This window comes from Sus scrofa, chromosome 2 (assembly GCF_000003025.6).
Source record: "Sus scrofa isolate TJ Tabasco breed Duroc chromosome 2, Sscrofa11.1, whole genome shotgun sequence".
In the NCBI taxonomy this organism is placed as follows: Eukaryota; Metazoa; Chordata; class Mammalia; order Artiodactyla; family Suidae; genus Sus; species Sus scrofa.
Genome location: NC_010444.4, coordinates 91,824,833 through 91,832,157, shown reverse-complemented (window position 1 = coordinate 91,832,157; position 7,325 = coordinate 91,824,833). Strand labels below are relative to the sequence as shown.

The 7,325-nt window shown below is 39.3% G+C and overlaps 1 pseudogene; it reads left to right on the top strand.

Annotated features, from left to right (window-relative positions):
* On the top strand, nt 917-7,116 carry LOC100515881 (annotated as a pseudogene).

Below are 7,325 nucleotides of genomic sequence, written 5' to 3'. Positions count from 1 at the left end.
GAACCCATTTCCATATAAGTTTACACTCACAGATACCAGAATCACCTCTTTTTGAGGAGACACAACTCAATCCACCACACACCTGAATCTGGGGTCTGGGATCTGCACCTGCTACACTCATGAGTTTGGTGTGGAGGAGGTTACACCACTCAGGGTTAAGAGCACTGGCATAAGGAAGGCTGGTCCCAGTCCAATGTTAAGATGGCATGAGACCTTGAACAAGGCAATTCGCCTCTAATGGCCTGGATTTCTTCATCGTTATGGTGGCCAGAATATGGTCTACAATCCTTTCCAGCATTGACATTTAATGATTCTACTGGCCCAGAGTGGAGGACTAGATTATAGAAAAAGCCACTCGGCTCCCAACATACACACACGTGCGCGCGCACACACGCGCACACACACACACACACACACACACACACACACACACAGCTTGGCTTAAGAGGTATCACAAGATTCTGCTGTGTGAGAAGCTACCCTGCCCTCTTGCGATGCTTGCTTCCTTCCTGGCCTGCTCCTCTCACCATTAAGGTAACAAAAGTATTAAAAGACACAAAGACACACATACATATTGTCTCCCGAAGGCCACTAAAAGGATAGTGTCTGGATTCTGGACAACAAACAATTACATTGACAACAGGATATCATTTTGAAAGGCTAATACCACAGGGAGATCTGCTTTGTGGAGGGTCAAGCTACATGGTTGCCACGGGAAACCAGAACCTGATTCAGAAAAGAAAATGCTCAAGAGACATGAAGGTCTGCAGGATTTCTTTGTTACCATTGCAAATGCCTCCTAGAAAGAAAGCTATGACAGAGAAGAGCCAAAAGCCATGAAACAAAGGTCCACCAGAAAGGACTAGTGACCTGCTAAAGTGGGCTGGATCCCAGCCTGCACCAGAAGGCATGGGCCATGTCTCACTACTACGTCAAGGAGACAATCTCAAGGACTCCTCCCACAGCTAAAACTGCAGATGGTATGCAGAGGCAGAGACCTGCCTGCTTTTCAATGCCTAAAGACACTGTAAGTAAGAACCAAGCATCCACCGGGGAAGAATGAAGAGTGAGGCTCATGGTCTCAGAGTAATAATCAGAGCCCTGGGCTCTGGAAATGGACGGGCTTCCCAGATGCCACATCTACTAGCTGTGTTTCTTCAGGCAGGTTATTATTTTTTCTAAGCCTCAGATGAGGTTGTTTCACCACCTGTCTTGAGGTAGTTGTGACAATTAAATGAGCTTCATGAAGTACTTCATGTTACAGGTGCAGAACCAAAGCTAAATGACACTAAAAAATTTGTCGTACCAAGGGCACATAGTTAAGCAATAACACCTCTGAGGTAAGAATCAAGGATTCCTGTCTACTTCTTTCACAAAACAATAGAGAAACTAAAAAGGAGAAGCTAGGAATACTTTATTTAATTTATTTAACAAATAGTTATCATGTTTGTCCTAGGCCAGGCACTGTTCTAGGCACTTTAAAAAGACTAAGTCACTTAAGCGTCATAGCAACCAATGAGGCAGGCACTATTATCATCATTTTATAAGTGAGAGAAATGAAGACAGAGCAGGTAAGTGACATACCCAAGGTCACTCAGGGTCAACGGCTACTGTGTTATGACTAGGGGTTCTGAAGAAAATATATAAAATAGGAGTATCATTTTACTTAGACCATTTCTCACAAAACTCATTAATTAATTACAACCTATTTTTCTTTCTAATAAGTATTTTAATTTTCAAGACATTTAATAGACTAGATGGCATGCATATATCCAAAAATCTCCAGGTAGCCATAACAAAACAGCCTAAAATTTCAGCCTGTGTAATATAAATTAATAAATTATCTAGCTAGCATCATTTCCACAAATTGTAAATACAGTTCTATGAGATAGTGACTATCTTCCATAAGAAAATTAGCCTCCAAATTTCTAGCGTTTCCTAGAAATTATTTTAAAATTGACCGTAAATGTCCTAAATGTCTTAAAGCATAGAGAAAATAACTTCATCTTTATTTGATTACTTTGCTCCGGTCTATGAATATGTATATCTACCCTATGTGATGCACAGTGAGATTTAAAGGTTCACAGCCTCTATACCCTCACAAACTCTAATAAAAATTTTTTAAAAAGAGGTTCCAGTGGTTCCAGAACAAGGCAAAATAAAAAAATATTTATCTTTGAAAAAAAAAATCAGCAGAACCCCTTCAGTTTTTTGTTTTTTTCTTTTATTGTTGTTATCTACAATATCCAAACTTATGAGGATACACTAGGTTTGCTAAAACAGGAGGGGGAAAAAGAAGCAGAAGTGCAGAAGTGACTCAGATATTAGAGAGAAAAAGTTGGTCAAATAGTAGAAAAGATTGAAATTAGGCAAAAATGTTATTTATTAAAAAGCAGATATTTTAGAATGGAAATATTTGGAATTAAGAAATCATTAGGTGGGTTTTCCAGCAGACTGAACATAGTATAACAGATTGGTGAACTAGAAGATGGGTGAGTGAGAATATGCAAGAGGAGAATCATAGGCAGGGAAAAAAACAGAAGAAACAAAAAGAGAGAGGTAAGGCATAATTAAATGTACAAAGCTACATAATTGAAGTACTGGAAGGAGAAGAGTGAAAAAATGGAGCAGAATCAATATTTAGAAAGATAATGGTCTATTTACCATTCTCCCTTGTTTCTGAAGTCATTATTATATCCTAAAGTTATGGATTTTTCCCCCAAAATCTGCTATCTGGTAAATATTCGCTTGCATTTTTGAATGCCTGCTTAGTCAGCTTGAGCTGCTATGATAAAATACCACAGACTGGGTTAAACAGCAGACATTTATTTCTTGTGGTTCTAAAGGGTAGAAAGTCCAAGATCAAGGCACCTGCAGATTTGATTCATTTTCTACTGAGAATCCTTTTCCTGGTTTGAAGATGGCTGCCTTATTGCTATAGCCTCACACATGGAGAGAAACAAGCTCTGGTCTCTTCCTCTTCTTATAAGGACACTAATCCCATCATAGAGCCCCACCCTCATGACTTGATCTGAATCCAATTATCTCCAAAAGGCCCCACCTCCCACTACATCACATTAGGAGTTAGGGTTTCAACAGACAAGCTTTTTTTATGGGGTGCTGGCTGCAAGGGTGGGATACAAGCATTCACCTCTTTACATCTGCTATGTGCACTAGGTAAAGTAGAAGAGTTGAGCCTGAAGGACAGGTATGTCTGATTCCAAAGTTTAATGACTGCTGTTTCTCCTGCACCATGTTGCATCCTCCCTCACCTAACAGCCTTTGCTCCAAAGCTAACATATTTTCTGTGTTCTATCATAAGGGTAAGCACACTACAGCCTCTGGCTCTAATCTAGCCCACCACATGGTTTTGCAAATAATTTTTTTACTGAAACCCAGTCATGCATATTTGTTTTTGCTGCTTTTGCCCCACCATGCCAGAGCTGAGTATGTGCAACAGACACCACACAGTCACAAAGCAAAAAGTGTTTACTCTTTGCCTGTTACAGAAAAAAGTTTGCTGACACATGTCTTAGCTCATTGCAAAAAGGAATCTGACTATGGCAATTTTTGAAGCTCTCATGGTTATTAACTTCTTTATCAACCAACCGGTTAAGTACAGTTAACATCACTTCTTAACATAATGTAAGTGATGGTGCTGGTGCTCTGGGAAGGCAGATAATGTTTGGTGCTTGGAACCAGCAGTAGGACAGCCTCAGCTGTAATGACTGATATACATAATTTTAGATCCATAGAACAAAAAGGGTCTCCTGGGATAGTTTTAAGAATGGGGAGGTGATTAGTTCACACAGTCCATGTTCCTCAGAATTAAATCCAAAATTCTAGCTCCCTCATCTCTCTGATCTCCCAATATTCCTCCCCCTTGCCCATTCTCCTCTGTGCACATGGCCCTACCTGATCTTTCTGAATGACTTCAAAGAATTTCCCATCTTAGAGCCTTTGCAGTGACCACTCCTCAGCTTGAACACTGTTTCTTCTAATATCATTTTACCTAAGGACCTCATCTCCTACAAGTTTTTGATCAAATATTACTTCTTGCAGTGAGACCTACTCCGACATTACTGACAGCACATTCCACTTGCCTGCCCCCACACCATTTCCTATTACTTTTCCCAAAGTTGTTATCACTTTCTCTACTTTGTAATATATTCAGTTATTATGTTTATCTTTATTTTGGGTCTACTTTCTAAAAGGACCGAGGCTTTAAGAGGGCAGGAATTATGGGAATTTTGTTGTTGTTCAGTGATGTTTTCAAAATATCTAGAAGAGTGACTGAAACATAGTTCCTGCATATCACATATTTATACATTTTTTGAATGAATGGGTGAAATTCACATCTTATTTCTGTGTCACGAAAATATTTTTAGGGCAATTTGGACTTATCATCTGGGGACTGGTCCATGTAAGTTTGACTAAGAAAGTCATTTTTCCTTTCCTTCTTTGCCATAATTGTTCCTCTCTTTCCCACCCAATGAATAGAAACTATCTCCCAGAGACTTCCAGTGAATTAGATTTTCACAAGTCAAGTCTTCTAAATATTCATTAACCAATATAGTTTAACAAAACTTTTAACCCAAGTTAGCACCTAAAAGCTGGAGATTGATGTCAAGCCACTGTGGTTAACCTAGTAGTGTGGAATACTACCTTACAATAATGCATGTATATCTAAACTCAAGTTACAGTGTAAAAAATTCACAAGTTGATATCCCTCATTTGTATTAGAACTGGTTGTTCAGTCTTAGTTTTTTCTCTCCTTCAAGGATATCATTACATTTTTCATGCCTTACTTCTATAAGTATAATACAAATACACTGAGTATCCATATATAACTTCTTGGCTTCAGATCAGGTCTGAATGCAGATACTGGCATCACACATCACATCAGTACAATCACCAACAGCAAAGTCTTTTTCAGAGTTCTTTATGTTTTTCCCTTTCATTACACCAAGGATTAAATAACAGAATTTTCTATGCTGTAATGAAGCCATCCATTTTTGGTCTTCTAACTCATGAGAAAATTTGTTTTGTTTGAAATGAAAATAGAAACTATAAGTGCTAGTAGATTAATTCATATCTAATTGTCCATTTTTCAGTCTGTAGAAAAACAACCCCAGGATATTTAAGTTGAAATATTCTGCCTAGAAATTGATCTAAATGAGGCTTGATTTTCTATAGAAAATATTTCTTATTGTTCTGAACTATATTCCAAATTTCTAAGTACACATCTACTTAACCAAATTCCAAATATATCCAATTTCATTATTTAAAAATATTTCCAGAAAGAGGAGGGGGAACTCTTCTTACAATAAAAGCCTTGTATTGATGCTTAGAATAATTAAATTCTTACAGATATTAACTTAGCATGTTCCCTTTTCTAGCTTTCAGATTTGAAACGACCTCTCTGGTTTAGTGAAAAATAAGCAAGCATTGTTCAAAGCACCATGTAGGGCTCAGTCACGTCGTGGATTGTGGGTATCCTAGAAACACCTCCTCTAAGATCCATCCTGGATCTTCAACCAACCAGATATGGCATAACAGAGATGAGCCCTAGGGAAAAAAACTAAGGAAATGCTATTAGACCCTTCTAAATTTGCATTCATAGAATTTCATTACCCATAGTATCTCAAGATGGTAGCATAATGACTTAGGTGTTAAGACCTGGAGGCAAATGGAAAAAAGTACAGAATAGCCTGTATGAATTGCCTTTATGTAAGATGTTCTCCATTTGTAAAAGTCCATACAAAGTACAACCATTTGGACTCACAAAAATCATATATGTGCAATTGTTTAGTTGCCATCAAGATAGAGAAATGGGGACCAGATTTACTTTTCAGTTTTAAATAACTGAAAAAAATCATAAGCTATTTAAAACAATGGTTTTTAAATATCTGGTAACAGTGCTAGACAGCAATCCCTGAGAGAGAAGAACAGGTGAAGGAACTCAAAAAACCACCTTTCCACTTGAATCCCTGATAATTCGCCCTCTCCAAGCCAACATCCTCAATCACTCTTCTTTGATTTTTCAGAATATGGAAAACCATCCACTTATTCAACAAATCAGCACTGAGTTTCCAATATGGAACAGTTATGAACACTGAGAGCTAGGAAAGGAGACAGCAAGAAACAAGTAAACAACAAAATAAGTCATAAACTTTCAGCTGGTGAAGAGTGTAAAGTAAAAAATAAAACAGTAAATGTTTCTTAGAGACCAAGGACAAAGTGTGCATCTGTTTAGATGTGATAATCAGTAAAGTAATTTTTTAGAGGACATTTGAGCAGAAACCTGAAAAATGAGGGGTGGAAAGCTAGAGAAACAACATTATGGGTATAGAAAACATGACATATAACAGCCATGCGATGAGAATGAGAACGAGACAGAAAACATAGCGAGAAAATGAGTCTCGGATGGCAGGGAAGGGCCAGAGAATGAAAAGTTTTGAGGGCCATGATAAAAGCTTGGTATTTTATTCTGAATGAACTTACCTTAAATCTAGGAAAGTTTTGAGCAGGTGAGTGACATTAAATTTCTATAAAAAATAATTCACCTTGGCTTTCCAAAGCCCCACTCCCACCCCCATCCCAACAAGAAGGCAGAAGGGGGAGAGAAGAAGTGGACCTTCTTCAGGTTCACCTACCGTGGCCTGAACCTCGACCAGCTGTTGGAATCGTCCTATGAGTTGCCGAAGCAGCTGAACGTGGCGTTGGCCGCTGGCGCACAGCCTCCGGAGGGAGGGGCACTCCCTGTTGAAATGCCTTCACGAGGCCAAGAAGGAGGTGCCTCCCACGGAGAAGCCCCCGGTGGTGAAGACACACCTGCGTGACATGATCATCCTGCCTGACATGTTGGGCAGCATTGTGGGTGTCAACAAGGGCCAGACCTTCAACCAGGTGGAAGTCAAGCCTGAGAAGATCGGCCACCACCTGAGCGAGTTCTCCATCACCTGCAAGCCGGAGAAGCACGGCCACCCACTCCTCCGGCTTCATAAACCCCATCGAGTAGCCTGCCGGCCAATAAAGACACAAACTTTCCTTAAAAAAAAAAAAAAAAAATTCACCGTGACTTTTGTGTGGAGAATGGATTGTGTATCCCAGTAAGAATGAATACCTAGAGACCACATGGTAGGTAGTTTTAGGAGTAGAGGCAGAAATGGTGGTAGAGCAGAATAACAGCTCTAGATGTGTTGAGAAGTAATTGACTTCAAAACATACATTTATTGGAGCTCCCCTTGTGGCAGAGCGGAAACGAATCCAACTAGGAACCATGAGGTTGTGGGTTCCATCCCTGGCCTTGCTCAGTGGGTTAA